At 42.4% G+C, this 17,154-nt stretch overlaps 1 long non-coding RNA gene across 1 annotated transcript in view; it reads left to right on the forward strand.

Moving 5' to 3' along the window:
* Window positions 1-7,731, forward strand: part of LOC112652479 (uncharacterized) — a 29,993-nt gene extending 22,262 nt beyond the window's left edge. Inside the window, exon 4 of the long non-coding RNA XR_003131494.3 lies at window positions 7,546-7,731. This is a non-coding gene — a long non-coding RNA (uncharacterized LOC112652479). The remainder of the gene's footprint in view (window positions 1-7,545) is intronic.
* Window positions 7,732-17,154: the final 9,423 nt, after the last annotated feature.

Below are 17,154 nucleotides of genomic sequence, written 5' to 3' on the forward strand. Positions count from 1 at the left end.
AGTCATCTGAAAATATAGGTTTTCTTCTTCGATCTTTATATCTTTTATTTCTAGTTGTACCTGTTTACAGTAGAACCCTCGTAAAAATGTGAAGTACAAGTGAGATATCGTTGCTCTTATTCTGATCTTTAAGACAAAATATTTAATGTTTCACTATAACGTATGATGTCAGATGGAAGTGTCCATCCAAGCCTTTTATTATATCAAGGAAAATGTTTACTATTCCTAATTTGTTGAAGATTTTTGATGTGGTTTTGGCTTTCATCAATGTCTTCTTTTGTACTTATTGAGATACTCATTTTTTTTTTTTAGTTTGCTTATATTAAATTGTCTAATTTTTGAAATTTGAACTCTTGAATTCTCGGGGTAAATTCTGCATGGTTTTTGTGTATTATCACTTTTGCAAATGTCTACATTTTGTTTTCAATATTGTGTTAAGGTTATTTTTGCATCCATTTTGATGAAGAATATTGGCTTGAAGTTCTCTTATAATAACATCTTCTGATTTTAGTGTTAGGTTTATGCTGGCCTCATAAAATGTTGGAAAATGTTATCTTGTTCTGTATTTTCTGAAAGAATTTATGTAGGGTGAATGTTATTTCTTTCTTAAATGTTTGGCAGAGTTCTCCAGTGATTCTATTTGGTCCTTGAGTTTTCTTTGGGGAAAGATTTAAGTACAAATTTAATGCCTTTAATAGTGCAGGACTGTTCAGTTTATCCATTTCTCCTTTAGTGATTTTTGGTAGTTTGTATATATCAAGAAATTAGCTCATTTCATAAGTTGTCATTTTAAAGAGCCTTGAGAAGACGTTTTTTAAAAATTTATTTACTTATTTGTGCATTCAGAACAACTACAACTTTAATAGATAATTAGTAACCACTTCCCACTGGAAGATAGTTCTCTAAGGGCTTCAAGCTGGAGACAATTACCACCCTTCCAGATCCTGAGGGACAAGGGTGGATGAGGTAAGGAAGCAGCGTTGTGCTTTCCAAAGAGGCAATGACTCAGAACGCTGTTGAATGGTGATTAATGGGCCATTAACACTGGGGCAGGCCTGGCAGTGTTAGACCCAGGGCTTAGGCACCATCCTCCACCATTTGAAGGCAAAGGGTACCTGGCAGACATTGACTGGCAAAAGCACAGAAGTCACCAATTTCAGTCAAGTAGCAAATGTCAGGTTTAATCCAATTGGTAGTGAAATGGAATAGAGAGGCCAGGCAAAAGTTGGTCGAAACAGGCTTTTAATGGGACGCGCTCTCGGGTGAGGTTCCCAGTGGCCTGCAGGGGAGGAAAAGAGCAGGGAAGTCACAACCAGGCAAAAAGCAGGGGGGTCTATAAAGAGTTTTTGGCGGGAAGATGGGGGCAGGGCGGCATTACAGTTAGGGCAAAGGGTTACAGGTTTGTAAGCTAAGTTAGGGTAGGGCGGCAAGGCGACGTTATTGGGAGGTTGCTGGCCTGGGGTCGGCCGTTTTGAGGTCTCCAGTCATGCCAGCCTAACATTCTGATCTTTTTGTTTTGTTATAATGGTGCAGTGATTCAGATCTGACTGCTTCCTGCTGATATAGGGGCATCGTTGGGCATGTCAGAGGTGGGCAGGCAAACGTAGGGGTGTAAAAGGAGTTGGTTGACTGACACCCGAGACATTTCGCGAATTCATTTTAACTTTGGTGAGGGTGTGGAGACTGGTCTCGACTATACCTGTTTCACTGATGTAGTAACAGCATCCTTCACTGAGAAACATGCAGGCTCCACCCTTGTCTGCAGTGAGAAGGTTCAAGGCACCTCAGTTCTGGAGGGCCACCTGGGCCACTGAGGTTATCTGGCATTGGAGGGAGGCCAGAGATTCTGCCAAGGCCTCAATGGCCATCTGAAGTCTTTCAGATAGGTCCCTGGAAGAATCTACAGAGTGGATTAAGGTCCCCGTACCCAATCCTGTGGCCACCAGGGTTAAGCCCAGGGAGATCCTGATAACCAGTGGGAGAAAGATTGCCCTTTTTTGTTTTTCTGGGGGAAGGCCGGTAAGGAGGGCTATTTCTGCCTGACTTTAGATAGTTAATTGTGGAACTAGGTAGATAGGCAGACAGAAGAGGGAGGCAGAGGTATTGAGAGATTTAGATAGGGTGCCATTGCACCAAAAGAAACTGCCAATAGCAGCGTGATGAGAGGTGACGTTTGACCAGGTGACGTTGCAAAGGGATGAGTTAGGGGTGGAATAACAGAAGGGGAATTGATGGATGAGAGGGTCAGTAAATAGGGGAACATTAGTGAGAGAGGGATGTGGCACCAGAGGTGTGGGTGTGGGGCTGGTGTTGCTGAATGCATTGGGGAGGGGAACAGCCACAAGGGGAGTTTTGCCTAAAGCGGCACAGATAAAACAATGGGACAGATTGCCCATGCCAGAAAGGTTGGCAAAGGAAGTGCCTTGTTGCAAAAGTTTTACCCAGGAGAAGCCTCAGGCAGGAACCCTGGTGGGTTAGTCTGTAGGTGGGTTTGGAGAAGTTGTTCCTGTGTTCATATGGTGTCAGCTTGATCTTTTAGGGTGGGTTGGTTTTGTAAGATCTTTATGAATGATCTATAGATTTGGAGGGAGGTGGTAGGGTAGGAGTAGTAACCCCAGTGGTAAAGTTTTGCCATTACCCCTGTTGCCCAGCGGGGGTCCCAAGGGTCCTGAACAGTTAGGCCATATTTGCCGGACTGTTGGTAGAAATGACAAGGTTGACGAAGGGCCATAGAAGGACTGGTGAAAGGGCCCTGACAAAGATGATGAATATTACAGTAAGAATAAGGACAGCCTCCATTAGTTTGGACCCAATAATTTTGACAGTTAGGATGAGTCTGATGATAGGTGAAATAGATTATGGGATTAGAACTAGGATCAGGACTAGGTGGAGGGAGGGAGTAAAATCTATCAAAGGTGAAATTGACACTAGCCTGGCAACCTAAAGGTTGACAATCAGTGGTAGAAATAAGGTGAGACCAGATTCCCTGGTTCCAGGTTTCTGTCATGTAAAACCTCTACCTAAATCCAGGGTCAGTGGTGGAGTGACTAGGAGGTAGGACCAGGAGGAGGAGGATGGCGCAAAAGCTGTATTCGAGTAGGTCCTAAAGGTTGTGCCATCCATACATCTTGCTAGGGGGCTTGCTTTAATTTAGAGATGTGTACCCACGGGTGGTGTCCTGTGAGTTTGGTGGCCATGGGGGTCATAAGGACCTCTGTATAGGGACCAGTCCACTTAGGCTGTAAAGTTTTGGGGTCTAATTCCTTTAGCAGGACAGTATCCCCGGGGGCCAGGGCTTGGGGAGTATCTCATGTGGGTTCTCCTGGAGTAGGGGTGACTGAATCCGTATGAGCCCACAGGAGGGCTCTTAGAAGAGTTAGGTAAGGTAGGTAAGATAGGAGAGGAGGAGGTGATGATGGAAGATTTTGAGTGAGCAGGAAGGGCTGCCCCAAGTAGAGAAGCTCCAAGAGACTTAGACCTGATGGCCCTCAAGGGGTAGCTCTGAGCCTTGTTAAAGCCAATGGGAGGAGGGTTGTCCAGGACAGGTGGGTTTCAAGGGTAAGTTTGGTGAGATGTTCCTTGAGAAGGCCATTGGCCGGCTCTACCTTACCCGAAGACTGGGGGTGAATAGGATATGGAATTTCCAGGTAATATTTAGGCCCTTGGAGACTTGCTGGGTGATGCTGGAGATGAAAGCCAGGCCATTGTCAGATTATAGGGTCCACAGGAGGCCGAATCTTGGAATGATGTGTTTGATGAGTATGGTGGGGTGGCCACTACATCTGCCATCTCCCGAGCTGTGGGGAAAGCCTCTATCCACCCTGTAAAGGTCTCCACTAAGGTTAATAGGTAGCAAAAGGATTTATGGCGTGGCATGTGGGAAAAGTCAAGCTGCCAGTCCTTGCCAGGTTGGTAGCCACAGAGCTGGTGATTGGGTCCCGGCCTGCAAACTCCCCCTTGAGCATTTACAGTAGAGCAGGTTTTACAAGACTAATGCACCTCTCCGATAACCGTTAGGAGATGTGGAAAAGCGGTTCTAGGAACTGGTGTAAGGTCTTGGGACCAATGTGTAAATGGTTTGGAAGAGTGAGTTTCTTTTGAAAGAAGAAAAGCCTTTTTCCCCGGCTATTCTTCCCATTTTTTAGTGTCTGAGTTTCCTGTCTGTGTAAGAGGGGGAATGTGGTGTGTTGAGGAAGAGGAGGGGAGCTGGTGAGGAGCCTAAGGCAGTGTCTAGGGCAGTGGAATTGGCTTTGTTATTGGCCCGGCACACCGGGTCCTTGGAGAATTGGTGTCCATGACAGTGGATAATGGCTACTTCAGTGGGAAGGCTGAGGGCCTCTAGTAGTTTTGAAATGAGGGGCCCATTGATTATGGGGGTTCCCTAGGTTGTAAGAAACCCGAGCTCGCTCTTGCCAGAGGACAGAATGTGTATGTGTGAGGAGGGAGGCATATTTGGAGTCAGTGTATATGGTAACTCATTGCCCTTTGGACAGGTGAAGAGCCCTGGTGAGAGCTGAAAGTTCTGCCTTCTGAGAGCTTGTCCCGGGGAGGGAGGGGACTGCCTCTAGGGTGGCATCTGGGGTAATGACAGCATATGATGCGTGTCTCTGGCCTTCTGGGGCAATGAGAATTACCATCTACAAAGAGTATTTGGTCAGAGTTAGGGAGGGGTTGATCGGATGTGAAGTCCTGGATGTGAAGGAGTCAGCTCCTCCAGGAGTTGAGGGCAGGAATGGGAGGGTTCTGGGTTAGTAGAAGGGGTAGGTAGAAGGGTAGCAGGATGTAGACGAGGAGAAGTTGATAGATGTCCGGACTTTTGATGAAGAGGAGGTGAGTAGAAACAGTGGGTGAGGGAGAAAGATGAATGGTGGCCTTGAGGTGTGTAGGATATCCCAGCCAAGGAGAGGAGCTGGTCAGGAAGGAATTATAAGGAAGGAATGTGAGAAGGGAAACCCATCCAGTCTGCAGGAGAGGAGTGGGGTGGTCCATGGAATAGAGGAAGTGCCATCAATTCCCACTACCCCTACTGGAGAGGGGAAACTGGCCCCTGAGTAGGAAGGCAGAACAGAGTAGGTCGCCCTCATGTCCAACAGGAAAGGGATGGACTTACCCACTACCTGGAGCAGGACCCTAGGCTCGGCCTAGGTGTGGGGGTGTCCAAGTCTGGGCCCTGTCAGTCATCATCCAATTCGAGTAGCTGGAAGGCTGGACTGACCGGCTCAGGGTTTCCTCTGCATGGAGGCGCTGAGGATCCTCCAAGACCAGGGCAGGCGATTTCCAGTGGCCCCTCATTTGACAGTGAGGGCATGGCCGCGTTGGCTCCTGGGGATTGGGACATTGACGGGCCCAGTGTCCCTCGGTGCCAGGTCTGAAGCAAGCCCCAGGCGGGGTGTTGTCGGTTCCCCCTTTCTGTGGGCTCCCGGAGCCCTCCCGCCACAGGGCTGCCACCAAGGCTGGGGTCTAGGGTGGGACCTTCTGCTGGAGTCTAGCCTGCCTCTTAAGTTCAGCCCCTTCCTCTTGGGTGTTAAGGACTTTAAATGCCATTTTCACCAGGTTGGGAACGGGAGTTTGAGGACTCTCCTCGGCCTTCTTTGACTTTTTATGGATATCCGGGGAGGACTGAGACATATAAGGGGTCGCCAAGGCAGTAGCCCTGGCCGGGGAGGCAGGGTCCAGGCGAGTGTACTGGGTTAGAGCCTCAGTGAGCCTATTAAGGAAAACTGCAGGGTTTTCACCTGGGTTCTGAACGACTTCCCGAGTCGATCATAGTTGACAGCCTTGTCCGAGGCCGCCCGCCTGCCAGCACTGAGACGACGGGCCTGCGGTGGCACGGGTGGCCCTCCTGGCCCGCCTGATAATCCCGCCGGGATCCACAGCAGGGACTGAGCGCCCAGGGCAGCAGCGTCGGTCTCATGGCCCTGGTCGGCGTGTTCTCGGGCAGCAGCCTGACACGCTCTCTCCTCCCGTGTAAGGGTTGTGGTCTGGACAACATGCAAATCATGCCAAGTCAAGTCCTACGCCTGGGCCAAATATTGGGATGCCTTGATATAGTTTCCCACATTAGCAGAGTAAGAGCCCAGCCACTTTTTAATTTGGGAAAGGTCCTGGAGAGAGAAAGGAGCCTGGCCCCGAGCAACCCCTTCAGCTCCCGCCACCTCTGGAAGGGGGCAAGCCAGGTCAGGGGAGGAGGGGACCTTGCGGGATCTTGCCTGCTGGAGATCAGGGGGGAGGTAGGGGTGAAGGTTGGGGGTCAGAAGTGGGTAAAGAGGTGCGCGGTTGGGAGGCAGGAGGAGGAGAGGGGGCAGGGGGCTCCAGATAGGGGAGGGCTGGTGTCCCCTTAGTAGGTGGACGGGCCAAGGTCTCAGGAGACTCCGAGAGAGGGGAAGGGGGAAAGGATTCGGGGGCTTTTGGAGCTGAGGGAATAGGTGGAGGGAGGGGAGGGAGGGAGCGGCGCCCGCACCCAAAGGATCTGAGCGATAGAGCACTGGGAGCAGAGGGAGGGGCGAGGGCGGAGGTGCGGGACCTCGGGCCACTTGCCCTGGTGTCTAGAGGTTGTCCAGGTGCGTGAGAACTGGGCTGCAAAAGTACCCTCAGGGGGCCAGTGAGTGATTGTTTAGGCACCAAATGTCGGGTTTAATCCGATCGGCAGTGAAATGGAATAGAGAGGCCGGGCAGAAGTTGGTCGAAACAGGCTTCTAATGGGACGAGCTGTCGGATGAGGTTCCGGCCGCAGGGGAGGGAGCCAGGAAGCCTTGGGCCGGGGAAGTCACACCCAGGCAAACGGCAGGGGGACTATAAAGAGCTTTTGGCGGGAAGATGGGGGCGGGGCGGCACTCCAGTTAGGGCAAGGGTTACAGGTCTTTGTGTGCTAAGTTAGGGTAGGGCGGCAAGGCGGCGTTATTGGGAGGTTGCTGGCCCGGGGTCGCCGTTTTGAGGTCCCCAATCTCACCAGCCCAAAGCAAAGTCATTAATGAAGGTGCACTTGAAACCCAGGAGCTTTAGCAACTGGCAGATCTTTTCTTTCAGGCAGCAAGTGCCCTTCATCTGGGGCCCAAAAGGTTTGGGGATACACAGATTCTTACCCATCACAATCATCTGCAGCAGATCAGAGAAGGTTCTTGAGACTTTAAAGATTCAAAAAAGGGACGCCTGGGTGGCTCAGCAGTTGAGCCTCTGCCTTTGACTCAGGGAGCGATCCCAGAGTCCCACATTGGGCTTCCTACGTGGAGCCTGCTTCTCCCTCTGCCTGTGTCTCTGCCTGTCTCTCTGTGTCTCTCATGAATAAATAAATGAAATCTTTTAAAATAAATGAATACGTATTTAAAGAAGACATTTGTATATATCAAGAAATTAGTTCCTTTCATGAATTGTCATTTTAAAGATTCTTGAGTTGACTTTTGGTTTTCTGGCATTGGTGGGACCTATGACTTACTTTTAAACAATAAAAAGTGGCAAAAATGATGAGTGTCACTCCCATGATTATGTTTATTATTTAAGACTCTCTTTTGCTAGCTGACTCATCTTAAACTCTCTCTCCCTTGCTAGCCTAGAAGAAGCAAGCTGCCACAAATACCTCAACTGACAAGAATAGAATGCTGCAAATTATCACATGAGTGGGGAAGTGGATATTTCCCCAGATGAGAATCTAGCACTGATGACTCTTTGCAGCCTTATGAAACCCAACACAGAAAACCCTGCTAAATCATGCCTGTGCTCTTGATCTAAAGGAAACCGCCATTCAATAAATATTTGTTTCTTAAGCTCCTGACTTTGTAATAATTTGCAATGCAACATAGGAAATTCATGCATCTGCTAAGCCACTTATATTTAGTAGCTTTTTGATAAATTCCTTAGTATTTTCTACTTGGACAATCTGTCATCTGTGAATAAAGAGTTTCATTTCTTGTTTTGCTATGCTTTTCCTATTTTGTCATACCTTATTAAGCTGACTAGAAGTACTAATGTTGAAATAAAGAGGCAGGAATACGGATTCTTGCCTTACCTCTGACCTGAGTAGCAAATCATGATTTTATTTATTTTTTATTTTTATGTATTTTTTTTAAAGATTTTATTTATTCATTTGACAAAGAGAGAGAGAGAAAGAGAGAGAATGTGAGAGAGCATAACTAGGCAGAATAGGAAGAAGCAGCTTCCCTGTGAGCAGGGAGCCTGATGTAGGGCTCGTTACTAGGACCCTGAGATCATGACCTGAGCCAAAGACAGATGTTTAACCCTTTGAGCCACCCAAGTGCTCCGAAAATCGATTTTAATTGATATTTTATTTTATACATGACATTAAAAAAATCAAGTTGAAAAAAGTTCTTGCTATTCATAGTTTGTTTTCGTGGGATTTTAAATGTGTATTGAATTTTGTTAAATGTTATTTTCTACCCATATTAAGATGATCAAATGATTTTTTGCTTTAAGTCTCTTAATATGGTAACTTGTATATTATTTGAGTAGTTAATATTAAACTAACCTGAATCCCTCAGGTTAACTCTACTTAATCATAATAAATTTGCATGCGAGTGCATGTGTGTGTGCTTACATATATTGACAACATTGAATAGCTAAGATTTGGTAATTTTATTTTCTTCTGTTTATGAGAGTCTTTTTTTTTAAAGATTTTATTTATTCATGAGAGACACAGAGAGAGAGAGAGGGGGTGGGGCAGAGACACAGGCAGAGGGAGAAGCAGGCTGCATGCAGGGAGCCGATGTGGGACTCGATCTCAGGTCTCCAGAATCATGCCCTGGGCCCAAGCCCGCGTTAAACCACTGAGCCATCTGGCCTCCCCGATGGTGGTCTATTTCAAGCTTCACTGTGTACTAACTTCACTCTAGTATAAGCTTCACTCATACTAACTGATTTATTTGAACCAACATCAAATGACTGCCCTCCCTCTTTTCCATTTCTTACTTCCCATATTTTTGTATTTCTTTAGTTCTTTTTTAATTTAGAAAAACAGTTTTCTTGAGACAGACAAAAAAAGTATTTAATTTTTCTTCTTTAACTTATCCTGCTTCAATATTCCTTTTTTTTTAAAGGATTTTATTTATTTATTCATAAGAGACACACAGAGGGAGGGAGGCAGAGACACAGGCAGAGGGAGAAACAGGCTCCATGCAGGGAGCCTGACATGGGACTCGATCCCGGGTCTCCAGGATCACACTCTGGGCTGAAGGCCGCACTAAACCACTGAGCCACCTGGGCTGCCCATCCTGCTTCAATATTCCTAATTCAATTTTGTCCTATCACCTCAAGAAGTACTAGTAACTAAAATATCATATTATAATGAAACACACTGTATGGGAATTCTGCATGAAATCATCATGACTAGAAAAAAAATAGTGAAGGCTAGAAGAAAAAAGAGTATGGCATTAAAATATGATAAATCCATCAATTACTTCATCATCATTATAAGCTGGCATGAGGCGGAAAAAAACCTTTCAATTAATACCCTGTCAGGCTGAGTCTTTGACTACTTCCTGTTCCATTGATTCAGCTCCTTTACTTTCTCTGAGAGCCAAATCACTTCCCCAGGAGATTACCATGTGGATCTCTCTCATTACTTCCAAAAATAAACCAGTATTGGCAAAAAACCCTGAGATAGAAGTATACTGTCAAGTTAACCTTAATCTGAAAACATAAGTTCTTTATTAATGAAAGTTATGGATTCAATTTTGATGTTTTAGAAACATGGACCATTATTAGGAAGCCGGGTATGAATCAACAGATGAAAAAAATATATAAACAAGTATGCATATTTATTAACATGTATGTATTTCCATTCAACACAGATGATTTTGGAGGAAAATAAAGTCAATTTTCTTAAACGCTATTTGGGCCTATTCTCCTAACTCAGCCTACATCTATAGAGATTAGTCCTTGCCCTTGGTGTTTGATCTACTCAGTATCCTCTAGATGAAGAAGATTGACCTACTTTTGTTGAGAAAAAAGAAACTTAATTCACTTGTTATTCCTTGCAGACTGGATAAATTGATTTTTAACTATGGGGATGAAATAATTAGGAGGTACACCATGTACACCAGGTGCAGGTAAAGTCCAGTGAAGGCAGAGTGGCAGATTCTAAGGTCTTCCAAATAATTTACATTAAAAAAAAGAGGAGTAAGAAGGTTTCTTAGAAATTTTATGTCTTTTTAAGATTTAGTTTTTTAAGTAATCTCTACACCTAATGTGGCACTTGAACTCTGAACCCCAAGATCAAGAGCCACATGCTCTTGTGACTGAGCCAAAGAGGTGCCCCTAGACCTGTTAAGAAGAAGTGACTAATAGTATAAGATTCAGTTGCTGCTCTAAGAACTTCCTCCCCAGACCTTCTAAGTTCTGAGCTTTCCTTTCTCCTAACCCCACCTCCATGAACTACTTAATAAACTATTCATTTCATATATTTTTACCTATGTTTGTGAATATACCTTATACTAATATTTCCTTTAGTTATAATTTAGTTTACTTTGTTATAGTGTTCAGTTATAAATATAGCTCATAAAAGGATTTCTTAAATTAGGAATTTGTGGACTCATTTTTTTAATTAGTTGCTTTATAATATTTGGAGAAATTTACACATAATAATTAGTCATCTATGCAATGAAGCTATGAATTAAAATTATATTACAACTGTAACAAATAATGTCTGTACTCATTGAATTACTAGATCTTATAGATAACTTTTGTAAGTTGCATATTTCAATTAGAAAATCCAAGTATGCAGATACATGATTTCACATTTTCTTTATGTTAGAAATCTGGGTAAATTTCAGTAGAACTCTGGGACAGGTTTATTTTTCTGCAGTTTTTGTGTATTCATGTGCTGATTCATAATCACACATTTATTGAGATACTCTCAAACTTGGTCACTATTCTAGTTTCTGAGGTCACAAACCACATAGTTCATAGGGGAGACACAGATACAAACCCACAATTGTAGTGTAAGGCACAACAATTGTGGGTTCTATATATACAAACTATATGAAAGAAGAATTCTGTGTGGTTCCAGGGAAACTTCAAAGATGGGAGTCTCTTGAAGCTTCATCTTAAAAGAATAAATGGGTGGAATTTAGGTAAAAGGGTTGGAGGGACACGGTTACAGGAAAAGCAGCATTTGTAAGAGCACAGACCCCCTTAGACTTCTCCCAGGGCCCTAAGTGGCTAGAGGGTGTGGTAACTCTAAAGTGAGTTTCAGATTAGGAGATACCTTCTACATTTTTCTAAGGAATTTGAGCTTATCCTGTAATCACTAGTTAAGTTCCACATTTTTATTATCTCACTTCTGGCGTACTTGCCACAATCTGTGCTTAATTTATCTAAATTTTGATATCTTCATTTCTCAATATAAAAACAGAAATTTTTCCTTTCTAGGCATGTAATGAACAAGGGTCATTATGTGGCCATGCTGAGCATGCTTTATGAGTACCGGTGCTCAGGGTAGTTAGTGACACAATGATAGCTCCCTTCCTTAAGCACAGAACTACCATGATCAGATTTGTGTTTCAAAGTAATTCTACCGGGAATTGAATACAGCTGAGATTAGAAGTAGGCAGTCATTTGGGAGACTAGTTCAGGAATACATCCATCTAATTCAGGAATACAGAAAGACAGAGAGCCCAAGACTTTCAGGATGAGAATGGGCATGAGTATGAGCTGAGTGAATAATTAATAATAATAATAAAAATAATAATCATAACAACAACAGCCAGGTACCAAGTTTGTGAACTTTCCCAGGCACCGTAGTAATTTTCTCATTAGCCTTCACAGCAATCTATGTGAGAATAATATTTCCATATTTTTGATAGAAGCGAGTTGAAGGTGTAAAAAGCTAACATAGCTGCCCAAGGTAAACACCCTAGAATGCGTTGGGTATCAGACCCTTGTTATCTTAACTCAAAAGTCATTTTGTGTAGTGATGTCATCAACACGACAGCATAGGAAACCCAACCATCATTCTCCAAAACATCAACAACTAGACAGCTATCCATAAGCAATAACCACCTAAGAAGAAAAGGAAGAAAAGGAATCTTCATTCTCCTGCATTAACCCATCCCCAAAACTGACATTGCTCAGTACCACGTGGAACCTTAATAGCTACAAATAATTCATTTCATTGAGAAAAGAAGTATAGGGTGAGTGATCAGCTTCCCCAGCTTTTCTGGGCAACACACGAAGGTTTTATTTCAGTCTTACCCCACCTAGACCTGCAAAGCTGAAATGTATAAAGATGGCAAGGAACAAAATAGAAAAACAGGGGTGACCAGTGGGAGCCAAGCAGTGAGAACGATCACAGTTCACAGTGACCTGCTCTCCAGACAAATCCAACAGATTCACTACTGAAAAACTGTCACCCAGCACAGCCACTGGGGAACCCTGCATATTTCAACAGTTTTCACCTCACAGATATTTGTGTTCATTGACTTCTGCCACTTGAGATCCTCTCTGTTCCCTGCCTGCCTCTATTCCCATTGAAGACTGGAAGTGCACCAGCAGCCAGCTTAAGCCTGTACAGCTGCATGATTACAAGAAGTCAAGCTAGACTCCCGCAGTTGCCCCCTGTCACCATGGATGTACTTGGCCTAGCCTTTCCAGCTATATACTTGCATGCTGCCATCCTCATGCCCTTCACTAGTCTCCACTGTACCGTGCACACCTAGGGGGAGACTATTCAGTCACAGGAGAGCATGCTGATAGCCAGGGCACTCATGGGTGCTTCTGGGCCTGGATCAAGTACCAGTACAAGTATCAAGTACCTTATGTCACCAGCCTGAACAATCATATTCATCTGCAGCTAGTCCCTTCACTTGTATTCCTATTCCTCCTGGCCTGACCCTCCACTGGCCTCTACTGCAGTACTCACACATGGAAGAAGACTGCAGTCCCAGGAGAAAACTGACAGGGAAGGCCCCTGCATCTGCCAGAAGCATGTAATTGGCTCTGGTTATACAGTCTGCATGGATCCCTCTACTACATGTGTGTTTCCACCTGGCCTCCGCCATCACCATTACATGACCTGGTCCTTTGCTGATGGACCTGGAGGGGCCACCAAGGACTTCAACAGTCTTTGTAGCTGCTACAGAAATTCTGCAGTGCTCATCATGGGTTGTCAATGCTGTGGACCCCAGCAGCTTGAGTTGAAAAGACATAAAGCCCCATCAGCTCCTGTATCCCCCATATTTGGATGCCCTGCACCACTAGACCCTTGGGTGAAAGCCTGCTCCAGCATGCTCCACCTGTAGGTGAAAGTAAAATTTTCTTTTACTGAAGTCAGTCCATGAAGCTGAAAGAGATAACTATTTTCTTCAAATGATCTCGTCAAGATGTTCTGCTTCTGATGCTCTCTGTTGCATTTTAAAATTTCATTCGCCTGAATGCTTTAGCTTTAGAATTCCTGGTTGATTCTTTTTTCTCTTTATGTTTTCGATCTCTTTGCTGAAGTTCTTATTTTGTTTTTGTATTGTTTTCCTGATATCATTAAATCATTTATCTCTGTTCCATTGTAGCTCTCTTCAGAATAATTCATTCTGAATTCTTTGTTGGGCAATAGCTAGCTCTCCATTTCTTTGGGGCTAGATACTAGAGGTTGCTGTATTCCTTTGGTGGAGTCATGTTTCCTTATTTTTATGATCCCTGTAGCCTTGCAATTGTGTCTGCACATTTGAATAAAATAACCATTCTAACAGATGTGAGATGATAACTTGCTTTGCAAACCATATATCTGATAAGCTGTTAATATCCAAAATATATAAATCAATAGTGAAAAAAACAAATAATTGATTAAAACATGGACAGAGGAACTAAATAAACATTGTTCTAAAGAAGACATACAAATGACCAACTGGTACATGAAAAGGTACTTGATGTCATGAGTCATCAGAAAAATTTAAATCAAGGAGCATCTGGCTAAGCATCTGCCTTCAGCTCAAGTCATGATCCCATGGATGAAGTCCTGCACTGAGTTCCTTGCTCAGAGGAGAGTCTGTAACTCCCTCTCCTGCTGCCCCTCCCGCCACTCATGTGCTCTCTCTCGTTTGTTCTATCTGAAATAAATAAATACCATATTTTTTTAAAGAAGAAAAATTTAAATTGAAACCACAATGACAAACTATGTCATACCTATTAGAATGGTCATCTGGTGACAGTAATAAGTGTTGTTGAGGATTTGTAAGAAAGAGACTACTTGTGTATGGTTTTTGGAATTGTAAACTTGTACAGAGACTATGGAAATCATTATGATGGTTCCTTACAAAACCAAAAATAGAACTACCATGGAATCCAGAAAACCCACTTCTTTTGGGACTATATGCAAAGAAAACAAAATCGTTATCTTGAAGAGATATCTGTATTTCTCTGTTCATTACAGCATTATTCATAGTAGCCAAGATATGAAGACTAATGTGCATTGATGGATGAATGGATAAATATGAATATTTTATACATGGATAATATATGGAATATTATATTATTCAGCCTTTAAAAATAAAGGAATTCTGTAATTTGCAACAGTATGGATTAACCAGCAGGGCACTAAGCTAAGCAAAATAAGTTGGACAGAGAAAGATAAGACTATGTGATCTCATTTATATTTGTAATCCAAAAAAGTCAAATTGATAGAAAAAGAGAGCAGAGTAGTGGTTTCCAGAGGTTGGGTTGGAGGAAATGAGGAGTCATTCATTATAGGGTAAAAACTTCCAGTTATAAGATGAATAAATTCTAAGGATATAATGTACAGAATGATGATTATAGTTAATACTATTGTATTATATACTTGGAAGTTGCTAAGAGAGTAGATCTTAACTGTTCTCACTGCAAAACAAAAACAAAAATGAAACAACAACAAAAACCAGTAATTGTGTGATTGGTGGAAGTATTAGCTAATGTTATGGTGGTAATCATTTTGCAATATATAAATGTATTAAATCCACACATTCAACATTTTAAATTTATACAGGGCTATATGTCAATTATATTTCAATAAAACTAAAAGGAAAAAGGTATGTCTATGTCTATCTTCCCCAAAAAAAGGTCATTTTATGTAGTACCATACTAAGCTTTTGTTTTTAATGTTTTTTTTTTTTTTATTTTATAGGGTGCCTACTAATACAACAAGTGTTTTAATATGAATTATCTTTTTCCTGTTCCCTTCTCTTCTCTTTTTGATCTCCTTGTTTACCTCTTCCCTTTCCTTCTTTTGGTACATGTAATGCCACACTGAAGATTCTCTTTTTCTTTCTCTTTCTTACTTTTTCTTTCTTTCTTTCTTAGAGAGTGAAAGAGAGAGAGAGAGAGACTGAGAGAGAGTTGGGGAGAGCAGCAGAAGGAGAGGGAAAGAAAATCTCAAGCAGGCTCCATGCCCTGAGATCATGACCAGAGCTGAAATCAAGAATTGGATGCTTTACTGACTGAGGCACCTAAGCACCCCATGGAGATTTTCAACAAAAGATAAAATAGGCCTTGACTTTTTTTTTTTTTTTGTGAAGAAAAAAATAATCTAATTTCAATCATTGTATACACTAGCAGTGCTGAGACAGTTGTCCACTCAGTCAAAAATTAAGTCACTTGTATATGCCAGACACTATACTGAAAAAATATAGACATGACACCTGTATTTAAACAGGAATGTAAAGGAATTTAGGCATGGGGAAAGAAAGCACAATTTAATGACTTAACTCCCTCAAAACATCTAGAGGAAAAGTTGAAAAACAGAAATGTTCATGAGCCTTTCTACACGCTGTCAAATAAACATGTATTTGGCAACACATGAATGTTTGATTTAAACAACTGAATAAAATATCTTATGAATTTTTAATACCTTACCCAGAAAAGTTGTACACATACACAGATACGTGCACAGACACACCACAAATTTAGAAGCAAATAGATATGAAACAACTATGTTCCCAGTGGCACATACCCCCTTCCCCAAATCAGAAAAGTGAGTTATGCTCTTTCTACAGGTTATGACATCTATCCATGGGATTTTTGGAGAAACAAGAATGTTTGTGAAGGACAAATACTGGAAGCTTTAGTGAGATGCGGTGTATTACCCTGCCTGTTTAATGTTTGATTTCCTCCATGCTAACCTCATGTCTAGTATGACCAGCTCATAACTACTCAGTTTTGAAAGGGTAAGTTTTAATATAAGAAAAGTATGAGTTTGAATATTGGTTCTGTTATTTATTTGGTGCGTAACTTTGAACAAATTGCTGAAGTTGTTTGCATTTCAATATTTGGCTTTCAAAAAATGTTCCTTAATACTTTCCTTAGATGCCTGTTATATATATCAGATTTCATCTATAGAAAGAGGCAGGCACAAAATAAATAATAGCTATTGCTGTTATGATTGTCGTTACCCTAAAATATTTCTCTCAGGAATATTTTTCCCCCACTTACTTTTCTTAATTAATATCAAGTGTCTGGTGTATTATGTAGAAGCATTGGTAGACTGTTAAAACAGACAGGGTGGAGTATGGGTCATTCTAGAGCAGACAGATGATCATTTTGTCCTTTGATTAGTGGTTCTCAAAGGGTGTTTGTTCTCCATACCTGTCATGTTTATAAACGCAAATTTGTGGGTGTTAGTCTATGCATCAGGGTCTCTTGGGACTGGGTAGCAAAAACTGCTGTATCAAGCTCATCAGATGATTCTTATGCACATTAAATTTTGGGAATCTCTGTTCTGTACTCCCTTATGCTTTTTACTTGTACTCACTCATCTAGACTTCTTTCAGGGCACTGCTTTTGTCCTGGAAAAGTTATGTCAAAGCCAAATCACAACTGAATTTAACAACTCTCTCCATCCAGTGTTGGATACAGTCTAACTTCAGGGTGTTTATTCAAAGTGCAAACTTTGAAGGAAGAATTCTTATAAGATCAAGGGCTTTGAGACACTCAGTGGCCACTCCTTGAAGAGTTCTCAATGTAAGGAATTAGGTTTAGAGAGAGTAGAGTTCTCTTTTTTCTTGAAAGGAGTATTATTTTTTTCTTTCCATTCTGTTAGAGTTAGCAGGTCAGGAATGCCAAGAGAACCCTACTGGACATCAGAAAGAATGGGAGTAAGGAACAGTCAAGCCTGTACCTTGGTTTGCAGAAAAATTACATGCAGCTGTAAGAATAACAAAAAATACATCTTTAAGAAAATATTAA

The sequence above is a fragment of the Canis lupus genome, chromosome 19 (assembly GCF_003254725.2).
Source record: "Canis lupus dingo isolate Sandy chromosome 19, ASM325472v2, whole genome shotgun sequence".
In the NCBI taxonomy this organism is placed as follows: Eukaryota; Metazoa; Chordata; class Mammalia; order Carnivora; family Canidae; genus Canis; species Canis lupus.